The sequence below is a fragment of the Leptonychotes weddellii genome, chromosome 5 (genome assembly GCF_054177405.1).
Source record: "Leptonychotes weddellii isolate Sample4059 chromosome 5, ASM5417740v2, whole genome shotgun sequence".
Taxonomy (NCBI): domain Eukaryota; kingdom Metazoa; phylum Chordata; class Mammalia; order Carnivora; family Phocidae; genus Leptonychotes; species Leptonychotes weddellii.
The window spans coordinates 137,807,405-137,820,281 of NC_138373.1; the positions used below are offsets into that span (position 1 = coordinate 137,807,405).

Below are 12,877 nucleotides of genomic sequence, written 5' to 3' on the forward strand. Positions count from 1 at the left end.
CACTGCAAAGGATGAGGAAAACATTTACAAGGGTTTCATGGGGAGAGAGGATGCCTGGGTGGAGAAATATGGATCCTAGGCTCAACCTTAGACTCTCAGGGGAGCAGGGAGCCTGATGTGGGGCTCGATCCCAGGACCTTGGGACCATGACCTGAGCTGAAGGCAGACGCTTAACCAACTGGGCCACCCAGGCACCCCGTGTTTTCAACAGTTTAAAAATGTAAACTCTTATGATTCATGATAGCCAAGGGGTGGAAGCAACCCGAATGTCCATCAACAGATGGACAGATAATGTCCTTCAACAGATAATGGTTTTTTAAAAAGTGGTATCTACATACAATGGAATATTATTCAGCCTTGAAAAGGAAGGAAATCCTGTCACATGATACAAATGGCTGAACCTCAAGGACATTATGCTAAGGGAAATAAGCCAGTCACAAAAAGATAAATACTGTATGACTCCACTTATATGAGGTATCTAAAGTAGTCAAATTCATAGAAACAGAATGTAGAATGATGGTTGCCAGGGGCTAGGGCAAAGGCTGTGGGAAGCTATGTTTAATGGATCTACAGTTTCAGTTTTGCATGATGAAAAGGTTTTAGAGACTGGTTATGCAACAACAGGAACACACTGAACACTACCACACTGTGTACTTGGAAATGATTAAGATGGCACAGGAAGACCAAGTAGGAGGCTATAGCAATGATCCATGAGAGAGACAAGGGTGACTTGGATTTCAGTGATAACAGCAGAACTGGTAAGAAGTGATCAAATTTTTAAAATATCTGTTGAAGGGTAGAGCTAGCAGAATTTGTGGATGGGTCACACAGATATTCTGAAGGAGAGAAAGAGGAGAATCAAGAATAGCTACAAGGGTTTTGGCTGGGACACATGGATGAATAGAATTGCCACTTACCAAGATGAGAAAGTCTATAAGAAAAGCAGGTTTGGGGGAAGTTTGAGATGATTTTAGGACATGTTACATTAGAAATGCTTATCAGAGGGCGCCTGGGTGGCTCAGATGGTTAAGCGTCTGCCTTCGGCTCAGGTCATGATCTCAGGGTCCTGGGGTCGAGTCCCGCATCGGGCTCCCTGCTCCTTGGGAGCCTGCTTCTCCCTCTGCCTCTCTCTCTGTCTCTGTCTCTCGTGAATAAATAAATAAAATTAAAAAAAAAAAAAGAAATGCTTATCAGAAATCCAATTGGTGACATAAAATAGGCACTGGATTTACAAGGATGGAGTTAATGGGAGGGGTCCATGCTTAAGTTATCCATTTGAGAGAGCAGCAAGTAGAATGTGCTTAAAAGTCATAAGCCTGGATTAACTTAGCAAAGGAGAGCGTATAGACAGAGGAAAGGAAACCCATTACTGCTTCCTAAAGTACTCCACCAAGGGGGAGTCAGGGAAATGGGGAAGGAGAACACAAAAACACTGGGAAGCAGTGGTCAGAGAGAGAGAATGAAAAACAGGTATGTGTGCCGTCTAACGGCAAGTGGAGAAATTATTTCCAGGCTGCTGTTGGCTCAAGGAAGGTGAGGACTGAGAACCGGCTGTTGGCTTAACAACATTGAGGTCACTGAGACATGAATAGGGTAGTGGGTTCAGGAGAGAATTAAAAGGGAGAACATAGTGACGGCATGCATAAACTGCCCTTTCAAAGAGGAGAAATCAAAATAGAGAAGTATCATGAGGGGGAACAAGGTCAAGGTAATTTGTTTTTTTTAAGATTGGAAAAATTACATGTTGGCATGCTGATGGGAACTCTCCAGCACAGGGTAGAAACCGACAATGTGGAAGTAAGGAAAGAGTAGCTGGGGCAATGAATTTGAGTAGTTGGAGGTAATACGATGTATAGACCAATGAAGGGGTCAGCCCTAAGTAGGAGTGTGGGAAGTTAATCCAAGGGAAGGTAGCATATTTGACTACAAATGCAGGTAGGTAGGTAGGTGGGATCACTTGGGACTTCTCTTCTGATTGTTTTGATTTTTTTCCAGTGAAATGGGATGCAAGGTCATCAACAGGGAGTAGGATGGGATTAGAAGTATTGGAGGCTGAAGGAGCGGAGAAAGCATTAAATACTTGTGAGAGTGGAAGAGTGAGTAAAAACTTATAGCATTGAACAGTTATTGGGTAGGTTATACTAATGTAAAAACATTCATCATCCTTTCCTTGTAGCTCCTCCTTACCATGCTTTCCCTGTAGGGGCATTACAGTCCCATCCCATTGATGTTACGCTTGGCCAGATGACTTTCTTTGACCAATGAAATGTATTAGTGGAAGTGGCATGTACCACTTCAGAAGAGAAAAAAAAGAAAGATTAAGGTGGTAAATGTATGTTGTTGTTTTTGTTTGTTTGTTTGTTTTACCACAATTAAAAACTTTTAAAAGAAGTCAATTCTTCTTCACTCAAAAGTCATATAGAAACAGGCAGCAGACCCTGTGGGCTATAATTTGCCAACCTCGTGCCAATGGGTGGCCAGTCTGAGTGCAAAAAAGATGGTCCAAATCAATGCTTCTCAAATGTCCCCACTGAAAGACCTCTAACAACACAAAAGGAGGAAAGCAGACTCCCACATGGGTCTGCCTACAAGTCTAGAAAATTCTTTTAAGTACTCTTTCAAATGAAGTTCATGAATGTCTTTGAATCTTAGCCTATAACACATGTTGTTTTAATGTAAAATTGGCATTCACTGTAAAAATCTGTAAAAACTGATGCTCATGCAAGCTCAAAGAAGGTGAGTGGACCTAGTCAAGTCACATAGCTAGAACAAGTCAGGTAAGGGACTGGATCCCAAAATTCCTGATTGGAAATGTATACTTTCCACCTGAGCGGGCTGTCTTCCCATCAGGCTTTGGCTCTCCATTCCCAGCCCCTCGCCATATTCCTCCATAACTGACGCAGTCTTCAAAGCAGTGATGGCAAACCACGTTTGAGTTTCTTCCAAAATTTATCAATTCATGTTTAATACCATCGATTCATAAGTTTTATATATGATTCGTTCTGCTATATTCTAGAATATTTTAGTTGATATTTTCTAAAACTTATTTTCATCTCTTGCCCTAATTATGCGTCCTCATCCATATTTTATTTTTTTACTTTTCAAAGCATCCCATTCTGTTATGCATTGTGAAATGTTAAATTATGAAGGATCTGACAGATTTGCTATTTTTGTATATCCAACATGCATTTTTTCTTGTGGTAGATTGTATTATTTGTTCAGAATTCTCCTTTCCCTCCCTGTCCTTCCCCCAGTCCCACTGACTTTAGACTTGGCCATCTGACTTGCTTTCCCCAATGGATTGTGAGTCAAAGTGAGGGGGTGAGAATTCTAAGCAGACGTTTTAAGAGGCCTCATGTGTCTCCACTCACCTCTCTTGAGCTCCTGCCTTTCTAGAGAACCATATGTCTCAAGTCAGATCTGTTCCTTCAGCCCAGGTCCCAGAATGAAAAGATGTGTGAAACAGACCAAAACCCAGCCAACCCAGACCCATTTGTTGTAAGTCACTGAGTCTTGGGGTTGTTTGTCACGTTGCAGTATCCCTGCAAAAGCTGACTAATACATCCCTTCTCCTGGAACCAGGGCTTCTATTTTATTCTGGAGACCCAGCCCTCTTTCACTCTTTATCCATAGGGTTTGGTTAGGCTGGCCCTCCTCCACTGGGCCCCAGCACCCTCCAACACATCACGCTGCTAACTCCATCTCTGTTGAGATCTCAGCTCTTCTTATCAAAGCTAAGAGAGCCAAACACTCTCTTGGCCAGTGGAAATGAATGAGCCTGGGCCTTGTTAGTTGCTCAAAGGGGCTCCTAAAGAATTCCTACTCACAGCACATGCAGTCTCAACTCCCATTCATTTTACAACAAAAGCATAGAAAGAAGAGTGTGGATCACACAATCCTAAATGCCACACCTCTTGGCTACTTTTTGATAGTGGGCAGGAAAGCCTGGGGAAAAAAATAGCGGTTGTTATGGCCTGAAAGTTTGTGTCTCCCAAAAGTGAACACTGAAGCCCTAACCCCCAATGTGATGGTATTAGGAGGTGGGGGCTTTGGGAGTTCATTAGGTTTAGATGAAGTCATGAGGGTGAAGCTCCCATGTGGGAGTGTCCTTATTAAAGGACCTCATTAGTGTCCTTATGAGAAGAGACACCAGAGGGTTTGCTTCCTCCCTCTCTACCCCCACGTGTGTGAAAAAAGGCCATGTGGGAACACAGCAAGAGGGGGCCATGCTAGGAAGAGGGTTCTCGCCAAGCACCAAATCTGCAGGCACCTTGATCTTGGACTTCCCATCCTCCAGGACTATGAGAAATAAAGGTCTGTTATTTAAGCTCTTCAGTCTATGGTGTTTGTTACAGCAGTCCAAGCTAAGACAGCAGTTTTCCCTGAGAATGCAAAGGACAGACGCTGGAGACAGCTAAAAGTAAAAGTTATTCCCTGTGCCAGGAGGAAGAGCAGAGTCAGCTCTGAATTACTCATTCATGTGGAGAGCTGGGAGCAGTGGTGTGCACAATCTCAAACACCAGGAAAACTTAAGAGGCCTTCATTTGACCAGAGAAACCCTAGGGCTGCCCATAAATGTTTCAGGAGTGCTTTAAACAGGGGCGTGCTTCTTCAAAACAATCCAACTGCCTGATGAAGACATGTACACGTTTTTTTGTCATACATATTAGGATTCTACAAAGATTTATCGCAAAAAAATACAATGAAAATCATGAAAGCCACTGGTTTAAAATATACTTGTGTTTGGCTTTGGCATATACTTTTTAAAATAAAGCAACAAGGTGTTCTCAATTGTGTGTGTGATTTTTTTTCCTCCCAGAGAAGGCTAATAAAGTAAGTCTACATTCTCCTGGTCCACAGATCACTGGATCACACGGGGACACGGAGTGAGCTCTCCCGAGTGACAAGGGAAGCCAGCGAGGGATTACAAGGATAATCCCTAACGTGTAAAATTAGTTGTAGAAAATCAGGGGTTGATAAACAGCTCTTTTCCCCATACATTCTCCTTCTCTGCTCTCCTATCTTGCCCCCACCTCTCAGACCTCATGGTTTCCCACCCTTTTCAGAGATTTGGCAGGCCTCCTCCCACCTCTCGGGGAACTATCCATACCAGCCCGGAAGCAAATGCTGGGAGATGGACTGTCCTACGCCTCAGGTGCTCTGACAGGCACTTAGGGGTGGAGAGCTGGCACAAACTTGAGTAAAATACAATGCCTACCCTTTAGAAACCCACAGTTTAGTAGACGTGAAAGATTCATGAGCAAATAATCTTTAGAAAAAATTGCAAAAATAAGAAACAAAATGTGGGGGCGGGGCGCCTGCGTGGAGCAGTCAGTTAAGCATTTGCCTTCTGTTCAGGTCATGATCCCAGGGTCCTCGGATAGAGCCTCACTTCCCGGCTCTCTGCCGGGGGTGGGGGTGGGATCTGCTTCTCCCTCTCGCTCTGCCTGCTGTGCTCTCTCTGTGTGTCAAATAAATTAATAAAAGAATCTTAAAAAAAAAAAAACGAAAACAACAAAGTGGGGAATCTGACTTGATTGGTTTGGGTTGTGCGTAGAGACCAGTAGTCTTCAAAACGCTCCCCAGGTGATTCCAAACAGTAAACCCGGCCTGAGAACTGCCCCAGATCTACTGAATCAGATATTCTGGCAGGTGAGGCCCAGGCAACCAGTATTTTAATGCTGGTGCACACTCAAGTTTGAGAACCAGCGGTCCGCCTGGCTAGGGCGTGGAGGCACAGAAATGGAGGGATCCGGAAGGTGAGCAGTTGGGATTGGAACAGAGGTGGGGGTAAGGGGTCCTTCCAAAGGCCCCCTCAGCCTCAGGGCAATTGAGTCCTCCGGGTGGGCCGTCCCCGAGGGACGTCACGCTGTGTAGTCCTGCCTTGCGACCACAGAGCCTCCTTCTGAAGCCTCAGTCACTCAGCCCCAGGGTGGCTGCTCATTTCCCTCTGGAGCTCCTTAGAAGGCAGGAAAGGTTGGGCCTGCGGTAGGCCATAGTGAATGGCCAGAAAGATCTCTTCCTGGCGAATCCTGGCTTCCAGTTTATGGCTCCTCATTCTTTTCCCCAAAGTGGGCCCCCTACTCTGAGCTCTGGCTTTTTTTTTTTTTGTAATCCCAGACAGGAACTGTGTGCATCCCCAGACAGAAATCGTGCCTCCTTTTCTGCACATCCAACATCTCATCCTAAGCAGTCACGTCCCCACCCACGCTAAAAGCAGCTCTGTGCCTAGAGCCACCTAACGCTGCACCCCACTCCCCGTGCCCCACTGCCCCACAACTCAGCCATTCCAGCTAACAGAAAACAGCCAGTCTAGCGGCCTCCCCGCTTCAGGCCTTCCAGCCCAGGCCAACTGGGCAAGGCGCGACCCCACTGCAGTGCCCGGCGCAGGGACCCTGCGGGCAAAGGAGGGATCCCCGGGTCCGCCGCCGCCCGGGGTCGCCACGCGCGCCCCGGGTTGGGGTGGGGGTGGGGGCTGCCGCTTCTCTGGGTTTCTGGCCGAGCAGTTCCCCCCCACCCCCGCCTTGGGGAGGGGCTGCGGCCGCCCGGAGTCGCAGAGGGTCCGGAGGCTCCTCCCCTGGGGTGGCCGAGCAGGAAGCGGGGCGCGCGGCGGGCGGGGGCGCGGCGCGGTGCGGGGCGAGCGCGCGGGGCGCAGGCGGCGGAGTATGCGCGGGCCTCGGCGGCCAGCCCCGGCGCACAGCCGCGGCCGGGGAGCGCGGCGCGGGGCGGAAAAGCCTGTTTACACAGACTGCACACCGCCTGGGGAATAATGCAGTAAAGGAAGTGAGCCGGCTCGGCCTGACTGCTCCAACTTCCTGCTCTCACACACACACCAGAGGAAAAAAAAAAGAGGAGCGAGAGAAAGAAAAAAAAGGGGGGAAAAATCAGGATCTCATTACAAGAGCAACAGACCGTCTGCAGACGCCTGTCAGCATGGAAAGTCGGGGGCTTTCGCCCGGTTCCTCCTAGAAATTCCCCCGAAGAAGGATCTTGAAAGCTCCCCCACATCTGGGTAGGTAGCAGGGTTTCTGCCTGTTGCTCGGACAGTTGCAAAGTTTCGTCGGGGTGCTTTTTCTTTCTTTTCTTTGGCTTGGTGGGGGTGGGGCTGGTGGGCGCCGCGGGGTGGGCTGCGGCCCTGGGGAGGGGGCGCCGCGGGGATGCTCCAACGCCCGCGCCGCCGGCCCCGCTGGAGCTCCGCGCCGCGTCCGACCCTGCGCCGGCGGCACCCTGCCCTGGGGCTGTGCTGCAGCTCGGAGGAGGGGGCGCGCGGGGGGGGGGTCGGGGAGGAGGGCACGGTGAGACTTAGGGTCCCTGGGAGGGACGGCGACGGGGCAGACTGCGTGCCTGGATGCTGGACCACCGCCGACCTTCCAGCTGGGGCCGGGACTCCCCTGGGGTGGCAGTGGGCACCGATGCTCCGATTCGGGGAGAGAACGAGGGTGGAGGGGGAAGCCGAGGGCGTAGGGAGCGAAGACGCGGGACTGGGGGCCGCGTCCCTTCTCGTTCGGCAGGTGACCCCCCACTCCCACCCCAGCCCGGGTCATCGCCCCCAGGCGCACGCCCAGGTGGACCTTTAAAAGCCAGCAGAGTCCTTACTGGACACGATTTTGGCGAAGGACTGGGCAGCAGACGGTCTTGGAGCCCCCAGCTCTTTAGGAAGGGGCTCTTCAGCTTGCAACTGAATGTTGGCCTGTAATGCTACTGTAACTTTTGGGAGGAGGAATTAAAATTTTGGAGAGTTAAAAAAGACAAATAAGAGGTCTCGGTTTTGTTATGGTTTTCTGAACCGAATCATCCTGAAGACAAGCTGCATTTAGGTGGCGGGTGGGGGTGGGAGTAAGAAATGTTATTTCAGAAACTGCAAAAGGGGCTTTTTAGAAAAAAAAAAAAAACGAGTGTCGGGAGAGTTTCTGGCTTGTCTGGAAACGGCAAGACTAATTGCCATGCGCTTCCGCTTTGAAACTGGCAGCAGACAGCATCTTGAAAATGACTCACTAGAGGAGCTCACAAAGAAACTGGTTTGCTCCTTCTCAGGTTTATGTATTTGTGCCTTTTACAGTTTCCTTTGTAGTGTTCGAGGGGTCCCCCGCCCCTTCCCCGCCGGCCCCCTCCTACCCTCCCGCTTTTGGAAGCCCCTGGCCAGTCTTTAACTACCCCCAGCACCCCAGCCGGAGGGGGGCTGGGGGAGGCTGAGTTGTTGTTGGAGTTGGCTGGGGAGAGGGTTACAGGGATTCTGCTGCTGCAGGGGGAAAAAGTGCCCTGAATTTTCCACTGGCTGCTGCAGGAAGAGAGAGCCCCTTTAGTCACTGCTAAGTAATGTCTGCACACACACCAACTAATCTCATTAGGAGTTTCCGCTGCTCGGCACAGGAGGGGTTTTGTGCAACCACTGTCAGCCCCGCGGGGGGGGGGGGGCGGTGCGCTGCAGAGGGACACAAGTCACCGCTTTATTTACTTAGAGGTGCAGCTGCCCGACAACCTTTTTCAGGGCAGTATCTTGAAAACTTTAAAGTCACTTGGGCCATTTTGGATTTCAGACTTAAAGGTTTTTCTTTCCTGGTTGTGCGTACGGTGTGTGTGTGCGTGTGAAGTTTCTATTGCCCACGCAGCTCAGACACCCCCATCCTCTCTCATCTGTGCTTGTGTCTTTGTTGGAGGGGGCCCGGGGGGGTGAGGGAGCCAGAGGAGGTGAGAAACTAAAGCGTGTTCCAGGCATCTATTAATGAGCTCAAATCGATTTCTGAGCCTTATTGCTTTATTGCCAAACAAAATACCCTCTGATCTCTCTCCCTTTTTCTCTGTCTGTGGCACACATTTATTTGGGATAGGTCAGTTATGGGTTTCAATTTATGGGGATTATAAAATTACAAATTGTGTTAGGAGGGCATGTGGGTCAGACAGTGAAGAAGACTGTCCATAAGTGTTTTTAGAGTTTCCAGTAATGATCCTGCCTACAAAAACCCTGATGGTCTTTCTATGCCAAATATAGCAAAGGCCTTATGGCCTTACCCTCCCCCCCTTTTTTGAACCTTTAAATGTTGGAAATGTGTAGAGTTGCTTAAAAGGGTAAGGAATTTTAAGGAACCTGATTGGAACTGTGGGGTTCCTTTATTGACAAGGACATGCTGCTTGAGGACATACTCTTTTTTTTTTTTTTAAGATTTTATTTATTTGAGAGAGAGAGAATGAGCGAGCATGAGCAGGGGGAAGGGCAGAGGGAGAAGCAGACTCCTCGCTGAGCAGGGAGAAGCAGACTCCTCGCTGAGCAGGGAGCCTGATGCCGGGCTCGATCCCAGGACCATGAGATCATGACCTGAGTTGAATGCAGACGCTTAACCGACTGAGCTACCTAGGCTCCCCAAGGACATACTCCTGAGGGGTTTTGAGGTGTTGATATTTCTCTTCTGGTGGCAAAGCATGTCCTAAAAACAGCCCACCCAGGGTGTGAGTCAGTGGACATGAGTACAGGATGTCCCTAACACAGCTTGGCACAGAGTAGATGCTCAATAAATTGTTGCATTGAAAGCTGTGGGTAGGATCACAGCACTTATAACAAATAGATAAGAAAAAAAACTTTCCAGATTGCAGGAGAGGCCCCTTTGAGTGAACTACAAACCAGTTTGGATAAACAGACTTTGGGGAGTAATTTTGTCCCCCAGGTCACATTTGGCAATATCTGGAGACATTTGGTTGTCATAACCAGAGGGGGTGCTCTTGGCATCTAGTCCGTAGAGAGTTAGGCATGCAGCTACACATCCAACAAGGTACAGAACAGCCCCGCCCCAATAGTTTTCCAGCCCCAAATGTCAGTAGTGCCCACAGTGAGAAACTCTTACTCACATTAACAATGATGATGACTCTTTTACCTGTATCCATTCAATGAATAGGACATTTACAAATTGTCAGTTGCACTTTTCTGCCACATATGTAACACTGTGCATGAATTTTCTCTCCCTCGCTCTCTCTTCTTGGTCAGTAATATGCCATAGAATGACATTTAAATGATGAATTGTGATGGTTTACCTTTCTGAGCTGAATTAGACTATCTCTGAACCTCACTTACTTGGTACTAATGCTTTTCAGACTAGAATATCAATCGTCCAGATACAGGAGAGCAGTGATTTTTTTTTTCAACCCCATTTGAATTTTGAAGTTTCTTAAAACATTTATTAAAGATCTCTTCTTATTTAAAAAAATTAATAATTTAAAACTGCTAATATACAGTAAATGTAACTCTGAGATCATATTTTGAAATTTATATTTGTAGTAACTTTTTGGAACTTGAATCTTTTCCTGAAATTGGTTTTAAAGTCCTTCCAGTCAGTGCATATAAATCAAAATATTCCTTTCTTAGTTGTCAGATACTGGGTTTTGTGTGCTTTGTGCTACCCAGTTGTGTTTATACATCTATCTGATTCAAAACACCAATGTTGCAAAACATTACCTATTGACAAACCCACAACTAAAAAAAAAATTATCCAAGGATGTGACTTCCTGGAGTAGAGTCCTTTTCTTTGGGGGGGTGGGGGGCTGATGGTGAATTACTGCTTCTGAATTAATGGCTTTGCTCCTTTCCAGTCCTAGAGAATGATTCAGCCATCTCCCTGTTCCCCAGAACTGGGGTTCCTCATTAAACTTTAAAAGCAGTGGGTTCTCTGTCTGTTTTGGCTGCACTCTGGGTGCAGGCAGCTGGCTTCTGCGCCTTCCTAAGGGCCTGCTCCCACCTACGCACCTACCTACACACACACACACCACACACTACACACACACACTACACACACACACTACACACACACACACCACACACACACTACACACATATCTACACACACACACCACACACACCACACACACATCTACACACACACCACACACACACTACACACACATCTACACACACACCACACACACACCACACACACACGAGCACATGGGTCATTTGAATGAAAGCTGCCACTGCTGTCAGATTTTTCTGTATGTTTCAGGCAAGAGCTTTTTATATCCTGGTTATCCATAGCTCCCCTTTATCTTTGTAGGTTGATTTATAACCTCTTTGAGATTGCACTAGCATGACCATATTTTCTAAAGGTTAGGTAGGTTTTTTTCTGTTTTGAAAAAATATTAATGTGAATCATGTTAGGAAGATTCAGAAAACCACGAAGAAAAATATAAACATTTCCCATAATCCCACTGTCAACATTTTGGTGTGTATTTTTTCAGTCTTCTAGAATGTGTGTGCATGTGTGTGTGCACACACACACATGCACACACATAAAACTTTTCATTGGAGTCACACTATACTTTGTTTTGTAACTTATTTTTACTCAACATACCATGTAACACATTTTCAAAACTAGTACCAAAACTAAAATTACTGCACATAGAGCATGCATTTATTGATCTAATAAATGTGTTGACTCAACAGTAGATTGACATAATTTTTTACATGGACTTGTTCAGTGTTTTTGTCTCTGTGGCTCCAAGTAATATTCTAAGAATGCTGACCTCGTAGAAGACTGAATTCATATGTGCTGTGAAATTTGGGATTTTGATGAGTTTCTCTATGATTTAAGAATGAGTCATGATTTGCAGTAGAATATCAAGATGTAGTAACAGGAAGTCCAGGGCACTACACATCAAAATAGAATGTTAGATGATGAAAAAGAGAAGCTAGGTTAAACTGAAAATGTATCTTGAACTTTAACTATAAGGTGGGAGGAAGTCGCCTCTTGTACATTGTGACAATTCTTAGTTGTTGCTGTTTCATTTTATATCCGGAGAGTTTCCAAACTTTGAAACTGATGTTTTCAATGCCTTTTCAGCTCAAGATGACTATTGCCCATGTCCAGTTTGAATTAAGATCATCCAACTTTTTGGTTGAAATCGTGGCAGAGAGACTATGGTTTTGTGGCACAAAACTCTGGTTTTGCCACTTAAAGTGCAGCCCCAGTAAATGGAATTATTAGTGTGTGTGTGTGTGTGTGTGTGTAACCTTCTGTTAATGAATCCTAAAGGCCTTCAAAAATGGTAGATCAGTCTTTTAAGTAATTGCAGAAATTTGACTCCTACCTATAACCAAAATAAAAATGGCCTTCATCCATTACTGGAAACTTAATGTATGTGTCAGCAGTTTATTTTTTTATTTTTATTATTTTTTTTAAAGATTTTATTTTATTTATTTGACAGAGAGAGAGAGACAGCTAGAGAGGGAACACAAGCAGGGGGAGTGGGAGAGGGAGAAGCAGGCTCCTGGCCGAGCAGGGAGCCTGATGCGGGGCTCGATCCCAGGACCCTGGGATCATGACCTGAGCCGAAGGCAGACGCTTAACGACTGAGCCACCCAGGCGCCCCAGTGTCAGCAGTTTAAAAATAAACCTTGACTTGGTCATTTCAATAAATTGTAATTTGGCTTGAATTGCCACCAGGAATTATTAACTCATCGATTATGTGTTTTAATTTGTATTTCCTGGAAAGTAATTATTATAAGAGTTAATATGGGATTATTTTATAATTTGTCTTCGAGACTTATTTGTATATTTTTAAAGAAATTAAGATGATGGTTTTACTGATATATTCTAATATGAGTTGGACTAAAATTAACTTACTCACCTGCTCTAAAAAGAGCCTCTAAAGCACATGGTATCATAGTATTTTTAAAACTACCATATCTAAGAATAATTCCTAATTTTCCATGTATAAATATGGAAATGATGGGGTAGGTATAAAACACACTTATCTAAAACATGACTTCTCTTAGACTGAGGTCAGGGATCCTTTAAGCAGTAGAACAAGGAATCTGAGACCCTTGATGTCTTTTTTTTTTTTGTAATTGAAGTATAATTTCATACGTGGAAATGGACAGATACTCAATATTTTT

At 46.0% G+C, this 12,877-nt stretch overlaps 2 protein-coding genes across 4 annotated transcripts in view; both read left to right on the forward strand.

The window, feature by feature from the left end:
- The window catches only part of AMDHD1 (amidohydrolase domain containing 1), a 204,059-nt gene that overhangs the window by 188,179 nt on the left and 3,003 nt on the right, over window positions 1-12,877 (forward strand). The gene's annotated exons all lie outside the window — the stretch shown is intronic.
- ELK3 (ETS transcription factor ELK3) overlaps window positions 6,656-12,877 on the forward strand; it is a 64,810-nt gene continuing 58,588 nt past the window's right edge. For 2 of the 3 annotated variants that reach the window (XM_081819087.1, XM_081819088.1), the window contains exon 1: window positions 6,656-7,012. The gene's annotated coding sequence lies outside the window, so the exon portion shown is untranslated. The remainder of the gene's footprint in view (window positions 7,013-12,877) is intronic. The other variant, XM_081819086.1, reaches the window with a different exon arrangement.